The sequence below is a fragment of the Bos indicus x Bos taurus genome, chromosome 15 (assembly GCF_003369695.1).
Source record: "Bos indicus x Bos taurus breed Angus x Brahman F1 hybrid chromosome 15, Bos_hybrid_MaternalHap_v2.0, whole genome shotgun sequence".
Lineage (NCBI taxonomy): Eukaryota > Metazoa > Chordata > Mammalia > Artiodactyla > Bovidae > Bos > Bos indicus x Bos taurus.
The window spans coordinates 76511242-76525614 of NC_040090.1; the positions used below are offsets into that span (position 1 = coordinate 76511242).

Here is a 14373-nt window from a genome sequence, read left to right on the forward strand (position 1 = left end):
CCATAGCTCATCAGGCACTCTTATCTATCAGATCTAGGCCCTTAAATCTATTTCTCACTTCCACTGTATAATCATCAGGGATTTGATTTAGGTCATACCTGAATGGTCTAGTGGTTTTCCCTACTTTCTTCAGTTTAAGTCTGAATTTGGCAATAAGGAGTTCATGGTCTGAGCCACAGTCAGCCCTGGTCTTGTTTTTGCTGACTGTATAGAGCTTCTCCATCTTTGGCTGCAAAGAATATAATCAATCTAATTTCAGTGTTGACCATCTGGTGATATCCATGTATAGAGTCTTCTCTTGTGTTGTTGGAAGAGGGTGTTTGCTATGACCAGTGCATTTTCTTGGCAAAACTCTATTAGTCTTTGCCCTGCTTCATTCCGTATTCCAAGGCCAAATTTGCCTGTTACTCCAGGTGTTTCTTGACTTCCTACTTTTGCATTCCAGTCCCCTATAATGAAAAGGACATCTTTTTTGGGTGTTAGTTCTAAAAGGTCTTGGAGGTCTTCATAGAACCGTTCAACTTCAGCTTCTTCAGTGTTACTGGTTGGGGCATAGAGTTGGATTACTGTGATATTGAATGGTTTGCCTTGGAAACGAACAGAGATCATTCTGTCATTTTTGAGATTGCATCCAAGTACTGCATTTTGGATTCTTTTGTTGACCATGATGGCCACTCCATTTCTTCTGAGGGATTCCTGCCCGCAGTAGTAGATATAATGGTCATCTGAGTTAAATTCACCCATTCCAGTCCATTTCAGTTCGCTGATTCCTAGAATATCGACATTCACTCTTGCCATCTCTTGTTTGGCCACTTCCAATTTGCCTTGATTCATGGACCTGACATTCCAGGTTCCTATGCAATATTGCTCTTTACAGCATCGGACCTTGCTTCTGTCACCAGTCACACCCACAGCTGGGTATTCTTTTTGCTTTGGCTCCATCCCTTCATTCTTTCTGGAGTTATTTCTCCACTGATCTCCAGCAGCATATTGGGCACCTACTGACCTGGGGGGTTTCTCTTTTAGTATCCTATCATTTTGCCTTTTCATACTGTTTATGGGGTTCTCAAGGCAAGAATACTGAAGTGGTTTGCCATTCCCTTATCCAGTGGACCACATTCTGTCAAATCTCTCCACCATGACCCACCCGTCTTGGGTTGCCCCATGGGCATGGCTTAGTTTCATTGAGTTAGACAAGGCTGTAGTCTTAGTGTGATTAGATTGACTAGTTTTCTTTGAGTATGATTTCAGTGTGTTTGCCCTCTGCTGCCCTCATGCAACACCTACCATCTTATTTGGGTTTCTCTTACCTTGGGCATGGGGTATCTCTTCACAGCTGCTCCAGCAAAGCGCAGCCATTGCTCCTTACCTTGGATGAGGGGTATCTCCTCACCGCCGCCCTTCCTGACCTTCAGTGTGGGATAGCTCCTCTAGGCCCTCCTGCGCCTGCACAGCCACAGCTCCTTGGACGTGGGGTTGGTCCTCCTGGCCACCGCCCCTGGCCTCGGTTGTGCAGTTGCTCCTCCCCGCTGCCGCCCTTGGCCTCAGGCTTAGGGGCGTGGGGTAGCTCCTCGAAAACCCCAAAGATAGTATCAGAATATTACTAGAGCTAATCAGTGAATTTAACAAAGTTGCAGGATTCAAAATCAATACACAGAAATCACTTGCATTTCTATATACTAACAATGAAAAATCAAAAATAGAAATTAAGGAATCAATCCCATCCACCATTGCAACAAAAAGAATTAAATAGGAACAAACTTATCTAAGGAGACAAAAGAACTGTACACAGAAATTATAAGACACTGATAAAAGAAATAAAAGATGACATAAACAGATGGAGAGATATTCCATGTTCCTGGGTAGGAAGAATCAATATTGTGAAAATTACTATACTACCAAATGCAATCTACAGATTCAGTGTGATCCCTATCAATGTACCAATGGCATTTTTCACAGAACTAGAACAAAAAATTTCACAATTCATATGGAAACACAAAAGACCCCAGGTAGCCAAAGCAGTCTTCAGAAAGAAGAATGGAGCTGGAGGAATCAACCTTCCTGACTTCGGATTATATTACAATGCTACAGTCATCAATACAATCAATGCTACACTATGGGGCTTCCCTCATGGCTCAGATGGTAAAGAATCTGCCTGCAGTGCAGGAGACCCAGATTCAATCCCTGGGTTGGGAAGATACCTGAAGGAGGAAATGGCAACCCACTCCAGTATTCTTCCTGGAGAATTCCATGGACAGGGGAGCCTGGCGGGCTACAGTCCAAGGGGTCACAAAGAGTCAGACATGACTGAGCAATTAACACTTATACAGTCATCAAGACAGTATGGTACTGGCACAAAAACAGAAATAGAGACCAATGGAACAAGATAGAAAGTCCAGAAATAAACCCATTCACCTACGGATACCTTATTTTTTACAAAGGAGGCAAGAATATACAATGGAGCAAAGACAGCCTCTTCAATAAATGGTGCTGGGAAAACTGGACAGCTACATGTAAAAGAATGAAATTAGCACAATTCCTAACACCATACATAAAGATAAACTCAAAATGGATTAAAGACCTAAATATAAGACCAGAAACTATAAAACTCTTAGAGGAAAACAGGCCAAACACTCGATGACATGAAGCAAGATCCTCTATGACCCACCTCCTAAAGTAATGGAAATAAAAACAAAAGTAAACAAGTGGGACCTGATTAAACTTAAAAGCTTTTGCACAGCAAAGGAAACTATAAGCAAGGTGAAAAAACAACCCTCAGAATGGGAGAAAGTAATGGCAAATGAAACAACTGACAAAGGATTAATTTCCAAACTATACAAGCAGCTCATACAACTCAATGCCAGGAAAAAAAAAAAAAAAACCAACTCAAAAAGTGGGAAAAAGACCTAAACAGACATTTCTCCAAAGAAGACATACAGATGGCTAACAAACACATGAAAAGATGCTCAACATCGTTCATTATTAGAGAAATGCAAATAAAAACTGTAATGAGATATCACCTCACATCAGTCAGAATGGCCATCACCAAAAAGTCTACAAATAATAAATGCTGGACAGGGTGTGGAGAAAAGGGAATCGTCTTGCACTGTTGGTGGGAATGTAAATTGATACAGCCACTATGGAAGATGGTATGGAGATTCCTTAAAAAAATAGGAATAAAACCACCATCAGTTCAGTTAAGTTCAGTTCAGTCGCTCAGTTGAGTCTGACTCTTTGTGACCCCATGAATCACAGCACTCCAGGCCTCCCTGTCCATCACCAATTCCCGGAGTTTACCCAAACTCATGTCCATCGAGTTGGTGATGCCGTCCAGCCATCTCATCCTCTGTCGTCCCCTTCTCCTCCTGCTCCCAATCCCTCCCAGCATCAGGGTCTTTTCCAATGAGGCAACTCTTCACACGAGGTGGCCAAAGTACTGGAGTTTCAGCTTCAGCATCAGTCCTTCCAATGAACACCCAGAATTGATCTCCTTTAGGATGGACTGGTTGGATCTCCTTGCAGTCCAAGGGACTCTCAAGAGTCTTCTCCAACACCACAGTTCAAAAGCATCAATTCTTCAGCACTCAGCTTTCTTCACAGTCCAACTCTCAAATCCATACATGACCACTGGGAAAACCACAGCCTTGACTAGATGGACCTTTGTTGGCAAAGCAATGTCTCTGCTTTTGAATATGCTATCTAGGTTGGTCACAACTTTTCTTCCAAGGAGTAAGCGTCTTTTAATTTCATGGCTGCGGTCACCATCTGCAGAGATTTTGGAGGCCCCCCCCCCAAAAGTCTGCCACTGTTTCCACTGTTTCCCCATCTATTTCCCATGAAGTGATGGGACTGGATGCCATGATCTTAGTTTTCTGAATGTTGATCTTTTAGCCAACTTTTTCACTCTCCACTTTCACTTTCATCAAGAGGCTTTTTAGTTCCTCTTCACTTTCTGCCATTAGGGTGGTGTCATCTACATAGCTAAGGTTATTAATATTTCTCCTGGCAATCTTCATTGCAGCTTATGCTTCTTCCAGCCCAGCGTTTCTCATGATGTACTCTGCATATAAGTTAAATAAGCAGGGTGACAATATACAGCCTTGACGAACTCCTTTTCCTATTTGGAACCAGTTTATTGTTCCATGTCCAGTTCTAATTGTTGCCTCCTGACCTGCATATAGGTTTCTCAAGAGGCAGGTCAGGTGGTCTGGTATTCCCATCTCTTGAAGAATTTCCCACAGTTTATTGTGATCCACACAGTCAGAGGCTTTGGCATAGTCAATAAAGAAGAAATAAATGTTTCTCTGGAACTCTCTTGCTTTTTCGATGATCCAGCCAACCAGCATTCCCACTCCTAGGCATATACCCTGAGGAAACCAAAATTGAAAGAGACGCATGTATCCCCTTTGTTCACTGCAACACTATTTACAATAGCTATAACATGGAAGCAACCTAGATGTTTCATCAACAGATGAATGGATAAAGATGTTGTGGTACATATACACAATGGAATATTACCCAGCCATATAAAGGAATGCATTTGAGTCAGTTCTCATAAGGTGGGTGAACCTAGAACCTATTTTGCAGAGTGAAGTAAGTCAGAAAAAGAAAGGTAAATATTGTATTCTAACACATACATACGGAATCTAGAAAAATGGTACTGAAGAATTTATTTACAGGGCAACAATGGGGAAACAGATATAGAGAATAGACTTATGGACATGGAGAGAGGGGAGGAGAAGGTGATATGTATGGAAAGAGTAACACGGAAACATACATTCCATTATGTAAAATAGATAGCCTATGGGAATTTGCTGTATGGCTCAAGAAATTGAAACAGGGGCTCTGTATCCACCTAGAGGGGTGGGATGGGGAGGGTGGGAAGGAAGATCAAAAAAGAGGGGATATATGTATACCTATGGCTGATTCATGTTGAAGTTTGACAGAAAACAATAAAATTCTGTAAAGCAATTATCCTTCAATTAAAAAATAAATTAAAAGATTATTTGAATTTGTTCCTTTATTTTTAGTATTATTGTAATTCATTTGAAATACAGTAGTATACATTGGTTTTGTTTGGTTTTAGTTTTAATTTTTTTGTTTTTCTGCCCCTTGGTGATCAATTTTTATTTCTAGAATATGTAGAATATTGTCATGCTTCCAGAAGTCATAATTACAGAAATGTTATACTTTCTTAGAGAAATGCCATGGCCTCTTTTGTCCCTCTCACCTTCATAATACTCCCCCACAGATAACCAATTTTTTTGTTACTAGGTTTATAGTCCTGTTTTTCCTTCTGTAAATATAAAAAGATAAATTAGCCATTTTATTTCTCTCTTCTTGTTTTTTGCATATAAAGGTATCTCTCTCACTTAATAACATTTCCTAGAAATCACTCTATTTAAGTTCATATATATCTTACTAATTAATATTTACAGCTGCATAGTACTCCATTGTGTGCATATAAACTGTAGTTTATTCAAACAGTATTCTATTGTTATTTTTATTTTTTCAAAATTGTCTAATGACAATATGTTTGAATTTTTTAAAGGCTTTTTTAATAATCTCTTTTCCTTCAAGTTTACCCTTATTTCTGACATCTTTTGGCCTTTTTTATTGTTTTTTTTAACCCAACCTTTTCAAGTTCTTGATTCATCTTCTGTTGTCACATTATTCCTGACTGTTTTCTGGCCATTTCTTCCCTGAGTTTTTATATTTCAGTTTTGTGATCTTCCTTCAGAATCATGATTGCTTCATTATTTCTCTAAAAAGATTTGGTTTGAAATTTTCATCTGATACTGATAATATTTTCTGGTGAATATTTTTCTATAGGCAAGTTTTATTGCTCTTTTCACATTTTGAAAACATGGTATTGTGTGCATGTGGTGGAACATGGTGTCTGTTCCTTTTCTCTTTCACATACTTCATTAAGATTTATTCTTTTGGGACCAGCTCTTCTATTTTTTATAAGAAGCACACGATGGGGAAGATGAAGGACTGTTTCCTCTACTTCTTGAACCTGAGCTGGTTCAAAGAGATTTCTATTGCCATACCTAAACTTCTACAGGTTTGACTCTGCTGTTGCCATCAGGAGACAGCAGCTGCCTTTGGGGGATTTCCTAATATTCAGAAGATTTGTTTTTGATTGCTTCATGGCCTTCTCTTCCTCTGCAGCCTGAGCCCTCTCTCTCTGCTTCTCCTTGTGCCCCTTCTCCTCCTCACAGTAGTTCCAGTCAGAATGGGTCCTTCTCCAGGTCTGCTGGTTTGTTTTCCCATGCTTTCCCTACTCTTCTCCTTAACCTTTATTATATCCCAGCACAGTTTTATGCAAGGCTCTGCTACCAGCTCTGAATTCAGCATTTGTACACAAAATTTGTAGTTGCCAGGTGTTTCTTCAGCCTTTGTTGAAAATCAAATTTGCATTTTTCTTATTGTCCTTGTTTCCTTTATGGCCTTTTAGAGAAAGAGAATGATTTAAAGCTAAGCTTCCACTAAGTTTTTGCTGGAAGTTGAGACATGTGCAAAGTTTCCTCTGTTTTACTTATCATATGACTCTAGACCAATTATTTAAAATCTTTGTACTGCTTTTGTCTTATCTTCAAAGTGGACTAGATAATATCTGGTAATGTTCATGTACAAATACACTGAGATACTAAAGTTGGTATAATGCCTGCTATGCAGTTTATTAGATTGTAACTGCTTAAGAATAATAATGGATGATGCTGACAATGGTCTTAGAAGTCCAAGTCTATGTTTACTTACTGATAGGGAAGTCAAAGACCTGGTTTGAATTAGTAAGACATTTTTAGCTGTCATATTGTAAACTTTCCACTCTGCCATTCTCCCTTTTCCTTTCATTAACTGGACCTGCAAATATTTGGTTTGATTGGGTAAAAATAATATTACAAATATGAGTATTTAATAATTGTGGCTAATTACCATGTAGAAATATAAAAGTTAGGCACTAATTTGTAATGTCCAATTAATCTCATTATTTATTTGATTATAGTACTAAACCAGTTTATGTCACCTCACTTGGCTCATCTCCAATTATGATATATTTTTAGAATTAAGAGCAAAATGAGTTATATGTGTCTACGTTTATTATAACTTTTAAAAACAATCCACAGTTCATGATGCTTTGGTTACCCAAACCAAAAAAATTGTTTTCTTCCCTACTGGGATGCCTTCCAGTCTTTTTTTTTTTAACCAAAACGTCCACCAAGCTCATTTCAAAGTTACTTGATTTTTTTTCTTATTCTTCTCTTTTATGCTAACTACTTCTCAGAAAATGTGGAAGTTAGTCTGTATTTGAAATGATTACATACATTTTCTGTATTTATATGTAATCTTAATTTAAATATGAGAAACTCTCCATAATTCCATTGGTATCTCATCTTAAACAGAAGTATAATTCCTTTCACTCAAAGTCTAAATCAAATATCACTTCCTCAGTGAAGCCTTCCTTGACTTTCCCAGTGCAATTAAAGAACTTCACTTTCCTACTGGGGCACTGTCCACTTTATGCTATGTTTTGTATACAGCACATGGCATATAGTATAGAATGAGATGCATTTGTATCTTAACTAGATTATATGTTTCTTTGAAATGTTTACTGCTTCTTTCCACATCCTCAGAACCTGGTATAACGTCTGGCATTAAGAGATATTCAATATTTGCCATATGAATGAATACATTCCTGGAATATGCTCCTAAAATAATTTTGATTCATTAAAAGTTCTTCCCAGTAAATGTCATGATAACATTGAAGATATGATCTTCAACTCTCAAGCATTATAACACTAGCTAGATATATGACCCAGGCAAAGCAATGCAATCTCTATGGTCTTCATTTATTGATTTGTAAAATGAAAGGCTTGGAGAATATGATCTCTAGAGATCCTTATATCTCTAAAATATTTATAACTTCATGATGCTTAAGAATTGAATAAATGGGAGAGGTTTATCACATGTGTTTTCAGCCCCACTTTCTCTATCAATTTGTTTCTGGAATGACAACATTAAAATAAGTCCACATATGTTGGTTAGATAAACCTAGGTGTCTATGGGTAATGAATTCTAGAGCATACAGAAAGGAAGAGTCAAAAACTTCCCTAAGTGTGGTCTGAGTTAATTGTGAGAGTGGCAAATTACAGAATACGTAGTGATTAAAAAATCATATAGAGACTTCAGTAAGATATAATTCCATACCTATTAGAATGGCTAATATTAGAAAGACTAGTAATACTAAATTTTTATTAGAATACAGAACAACTGAAATTCTCATTTATTAGTGATGAAAATATAAAATGCACCATTTAATCACTTTAGAGAAAAGTTTGGGATTTTAAAAATAAAACTAAACCTACCTATGATCTGACAATTTCTCTCTTGGGTATTTTTAAATTAAGTTATTAAGATGACCATACAGTAAAGTTGATTTTTGCCATTGAGTTCTGTGAACTTTAACACATAAGTAGATGATGTAGTTGGTCCATAATCAGGGTAAAATTGTATCACCCCAATTTCAGTGTTACCCCTTTGTAATCACTCTCTCCCCACAACCTACCCATGGCAACTGCTCATCTGTTCTCTGTCATATCATTTTTTTTTTTTACAGAATATTATATAAATGGAATCATGCAGCATATAATCTCCTGAGGCAAGCTTCTTTAACTCACCATAACGCCTTGAAGATTCATTCAAGCTGTTACATATATCAATAATTCTGTTTTTCAAACTTCTAAGGAGTGTTTCATTTTCTGGATGTACTATGACTTGCTTATGCATTCACCCATGAAGTATATTTCAATTCTTTGCAATTTTTGTAGTTGTTAATAGAATGACTGTGAACATCTGTGTACAAGTATTTGTGTAATGATAAGTTTTCTTGTAAATATTTCTCTACAGTACATGCCTAGGAGTGGGGTGGCTGGGTTATATGTTAAGTATATGTTTAGCTGTATAAGAAAGTATGATTCTCTTTTCTGAAATGTTTAGACCATTTTGCATGACCACCAGCACTGGATGGGAGTCCCAGTTGTTCTGCATGCTTGCCTGAACCTGGTGTTGTATTTTTCTATCTTGGTTATTCTAACAGAAATTTAGTGGGCTCTCATTCTAGTTTTAGTTTGCATTTCCCTAATGGCTAGTAATATTGTACATTTTAAAAAGTACTTATTTTTTCATTCACATCCTCTTGGTAGAGAGTCTCTTTAAGTCTTCAGCACACTTTTTAACTGGGTTATTTCCTTTTCTGCCACTGAGTTTTGAGGGTTCTTTATATACTCCATTCTCTATTAGATGCATGATCTGTGAATAGTTCCTCCCATATGTCATTTGTCTTTTCATTCTCTTGAAAAGGTCTTTTACAGAGCAAACATTTTTATTTTGATGAAGTAATATTCATTTAACTTTTATTGATTGAGTTTTTATGTCATATCTAAAAAATCTTTAACCTAAATCACAAACATCTTCTCATGGAAGTTTTGTAGTTTTAAGCTGTATGTTTAGAACTATGGTTAATTTATAGTTAAATTTTGTATAAAATGCAAGACTTCCATCTAACTTAATTTTTTTGCTTTTGGATGTCAAATTATTCCAATGCATTTTATTGAAAAAGTATTCTTTCTTCTTTAAATTATTTTTGCAAATTTGTAAAAAAAAATCATTGACCATCTTTGTCTGGGTCTAATTTTTGATTCTATTCAGCTTCATTAATTTATGCATCTATTTCTTTATCATTACCACACTATTTTGTAGACTGTAGTAATTCTGATCATCAGGTGGTATGATTGCTTCAACTTTATTTTTTTTTTTCAAAAGTGTTTTTGCTAGTCTAGGTTATTATGACATTTCTAAACTGATTTAATACTTCAAATAGTTTTTTATGAATTCTATTGTATTTTCTAGGTAGGTAGTTCTGTCCTTTGTGAACAGAGGCAGTTCTATTTCTTCTTTACAAATCTGTATACAGTTTGTTCCTTACAGGAAAATGTGTTCCATTCTGAGAGTGCGACCATATGCCCAATTTGTTTGTAAGTTCAACAACGTTAGCCTAGGTACCCAACTAACACCATCAGCTATGTAGTAGGTACTGTGATAGGTTCATAATGCTTTTCACAAAAATAACACATGAAAACAAACAAACACAAAACATTTTAATCTATAGTACCTTGAAAAGTACAGTAGTACAGTACAACAGTTGGCCTACAGGAGCTGGCATTGAGTGAACAGGCAGTAAAAGTAACTGATTGGAGGAAGGCAAGGTGTGGAAATTGACAGAGTGAAAATGGTAGAGCTCTGCCAGCCGACAGAGCTCCTCAGCAACAGGAGACAGAGGACAAGCTGCAATCTCACTCATGCCTGATGTTGATGAAACAGACCTTTACGCCTTTGGAAGTTCTCAGCTTGAAGACTAGTATGCAGAGGACTTCCTGTACATTTCTTTCCTCCCTTTTACTCTTCCTTTCCTCCTTTCTATCTCATTTGCCTTGTTGCACTGGCCAAGACTTCCAGTATGATGACAAGGAGTGGTATGAACAAACATTTAAGAAGATAAAAATAAACCCAAAGCAAAGACCAGAGAGGAAATAATAAAGAGCAGAAATCAATGAAACTGAAAAGCAATTATCTTTATATGTTTTAGGGGGACAGCAGCATCTTTTACTCTTAGTTCAGTTCAGTTCAGTCACTCAGTCGTGTCCGACTCTTTGCAACCCCATGAATTGCAGCACGCCAGGCCTCCCTGTCCATCACCAACTCCTGGAGTTCATTCAAACTCATGTCCATCGAGTCGGTGATGCCATCCAGCCATCTCATCCTCTGTTGTCCCCTTCTCCTCCTGCCCCCAATCCCTCCCAGCATCAGAGTCTTTTCCAATGAGTCAACTCTTCACATGAGGTAACCAAAACTATTGGAGTATCATTCCTTCCAAAGAACACCCAGGACTGATCTCCTTTAGGATGGACTGGTTGGATCTCCTTGCAGTCCAAGGGACTCTCAAGAGTCTTTACTTTTAAGCATGATGTTAACTGCAGGTTTTATGTATGTGCTCTTTACCATGATTTTCTCCATCACTGGATATAATCATGTGACCATTTTTTCTTCTTTAAGGACTTTTAGCATGGTAGATGACATTGCTCCATTTTTGAATATTGTATCATCTTGTTTTTCCTGGATACACCTCACTTTATCATGGTATACTGTTATTGTTATATTACTATATTGCTGAATTTGATATGCTAGTACTTTGTTTAGGATTTTGGTTTATAGTTTTCTTGTGTTGTCCTTATTTGGTCTCAAGGTAGCACTGTAATGAGCTTGGAAATGCTCCTTCTTCTATGTCTTGGGGAAAAACATATAGATTTTGTGTTATTGCTCATATATACATTTGGGTCTAGAGATTTATTTTTTATAATATTTTAAATATGAATTAAATTTATTTAATCATCACACAATCATCTATGTTATCTATTTTCATCTTTGTTGAGTTTTGTTAGTGTGAAAGATTCCTGAGGAATTGGTTTATCTCATTTAAGCTATTGAATTTGTGTAGGTAATTGTTCATAATAGTTTTTGTTATCCTTTAATATCTGTTGGATCTGTAGTGATAGCTTTAATTACATTCCTGGTATTGGTAGTTGGTATCTCAGATCTCTATGTTATCTGTTTTGCCAAAGGTTTACTAAATTAATGGATGTCTTAAGGAACTAGCTTTTGGTTTCAATGATCTGTTTTATTTTTCAGTTTTAGTTTCATTGATTTCTGCTCTTTATTATTTCCTCTCATCATTGTTTGGGGTTTATTTTTATCTTCTTGTATTAGTTTCTTAAGGTTGAAGCTTACATTATTTGTGACCTTCCTTCATTTCTAATTTAATGCTATAAATTTCTCTCTAAACATTGTTTCAGCTGCATCACATAAATTTTAATATGTTCCATTTTCATTTTCTTTAAGTTCAAAGTATTTTTTAATTTACCTTGAAACTTCCTCTTTGACCTATGGATATTTTAGAAATATGTTGTCTGAATTCCAAGTGTTGGAGTATTTTCCTATTATCTTTGTGTTATGATTCCTAGATTGATTTCATTACTGTTAGACACCATACTTTGTATGATTTTGTTTGTTTTTAAGTGTTATGACTCAGGATATGATCAGGGGAATGTTCCAGGTGCAACTGAAACAAATACCTACTCTGCTGTGTTCAGATGCATGGCTCTAACATTTCAGCTGGTTGATATTCAGTTCTTCTACATCTTTGCAGTTTTTCTTTCTACTTATATTTATTATCATGGGAGGAGTGCTGAATTCCAACCCCAGCTCTCCAACTTTGCTGTGGATTTATCTATTCCAGAACTAGAGAGATTCTCCTGAAGCTCTCTCTGTATGTATCCTGTCATCTACTTCTGATTTCAGATGGTCTGGCATCCATACTAAGGGATACTGAAGTAGAAATGGGAAACTTGCCTCCAGCTTGGTGGTGCTTCAAATTTTATCTTTTTAAATTTTTTTAATTTATTTTTTATTTGGGGTTTGTCTGATTTTTTTTCATGATTAGATTTAGATTATGTCTTCTTAGCCAGATTACTACTCCTGGTTCTTTTATGCACTTTTAATTAAGTATATTCTTTCTTTTTTGTTCCAAAAAGGACACAAAACTTGAAAGTGATTAAGGCAATATGAAAAATAAGGTTACATCACATTTGTGGGGAGTGTATTGTCTGGTATTATGTAGTTAATTTTAAATATGTCTAGTAGATTCTATTTGACATGCCCATCTAGAAAATAATATGTGCATATATTTGATTTATACATAAATTATGCACAGCACAGGTACATTGATAATCTTAGAAGTTACTGCGAATAATAACATGACTTCCTTTGCATAAATACAACTTATTTTCTCCATATGTTAGGAAAGAGAGGTTCTCGTTAGAAAACGTTAGTATGTAAAATCTTTCTGGACCTGAGATTCTTAGATTTTAAACTTCTGCTGTTAGGCTGTGAGCACTTGAAATTAGGGTTCCAGTCTTACTTATGTATTCCCAGTATTTATTATAGTGCTTGACGAACAGTAGTAAAGGTAATAGGTAATATTTTATGTACTACTGTGTATCAGATAATGTTTGGACATTTTACATGTACAACTTTATAAAGGTAATACAGTTTTTATCCCCATTTTATGGTAAGAAAACTGAGGCACAGAGATTAAGTAATGTGCCCGATGTTACACACCTAACAAATGGCAAACTCAGGACTCCAACTCAGGCGGTCTGATTTCAGAGCCCATGCTCTTAGTTTCTACACCACAATAACTTATGTATTTATCACTCAGATGAGTGAAAAAAGAAAGAATGGATGAAGAAAATAGGATAGATTAGAACCTCTGATCTAGAGGTTCTGATGTGTCTTTTGTATCAAGGATTTTCTGATATGATCACTTTGGGTTTTATTCCAATTGGATTATAATGGGTTTTATTTAACTTGGTGAAAATTGTGTACTTTATGATGCTAATCATGTTTTACTTTCTTTTAAACTATTGGCAAAAAGGTGTGTATTTATGTAAGTATTTACTCATTACTTAATCACTTAAAATAGCAACAGCAAAATCCAGACTCTGTATACAGTTTATAGTGTTGAGAGTAGAGTTGAAATCAACATAAATGAAAAAAAGATGTCTATTAAAGCTTGTTAGGAAGGACACAACCTAATTTGGATAGTCATGAAATGTTCCCTGAATAAGCTCTTGAAGTTAAAAGCTGAAGAATGAGCCAGCAGCTTGTGAGCAGGGAAGGAGGAGGCAGCAGTGTTCTAGCAGAGGTCCTGAGAGCAGTCACTGAGCCTGATAGGGGGTGATGCAGAGAGGCTTTAATTTTATTCAGTGGGTATCAACTGCTCCAGGCCCTTCACTAGGGAATGCGAGGGGCCTTCAGTGGGTGACTGGGTTAGGAGGGCAGAGCTCTCTGGAATGGGATCAGTGCCCCCATAAAAGAGATCTCAGTGAACTCTCTTTCCCTTTCCTCCATGTGAGGACACAGAGAGAAGGTGGCTGTCTCCGTACCAAGATGTGGACTCGGACCAGACATCAAGCCTGTTGACACCTGTGTCTTGGATTTTCCGGCCTCCAGAACTGTGAGAAATAAATTTCTGTTGTTTAAAAGCCACCAAGTCTATGTAATTTGTTACAGAAGTCCAAACAGACCAAGACAACCTAATATATTGATATCAAAAAAAAATCACCATTTCAGTATGCAATCAATATAACAATGCTAATAAGATATTTTACATTTATTCATACTCAGATTTTGAGATCTGGTGTGTATTTTACACTTACATCATATCTCAAGTCAGACTAGCCTCAATTCAAGTGT

At 36.6% G+C, this 14373-nt stretch overlaps 1 long non-coding RNA gene across 1 annotated transcript in view; it reads left to right on the forward strand.

The window, feature by feature from the left end:
- LOC113905929 overlaps positions 1–14166 on the forward strand; it is a 39844-nt gene extending 25678 nt beyond the window's left edge. Inside the window, exon 3 of the long non-coding RNA XR_003514758.1 lies at positions 14041–14166. This is a non-coding gene — a long non-coding RNA (uncharacterized LOC113905929). The remainder of the gene's footprint in view (positions 1–14040) is intronic.
- Positions 14167–14373: the final 207 nt, after the last annotated feature.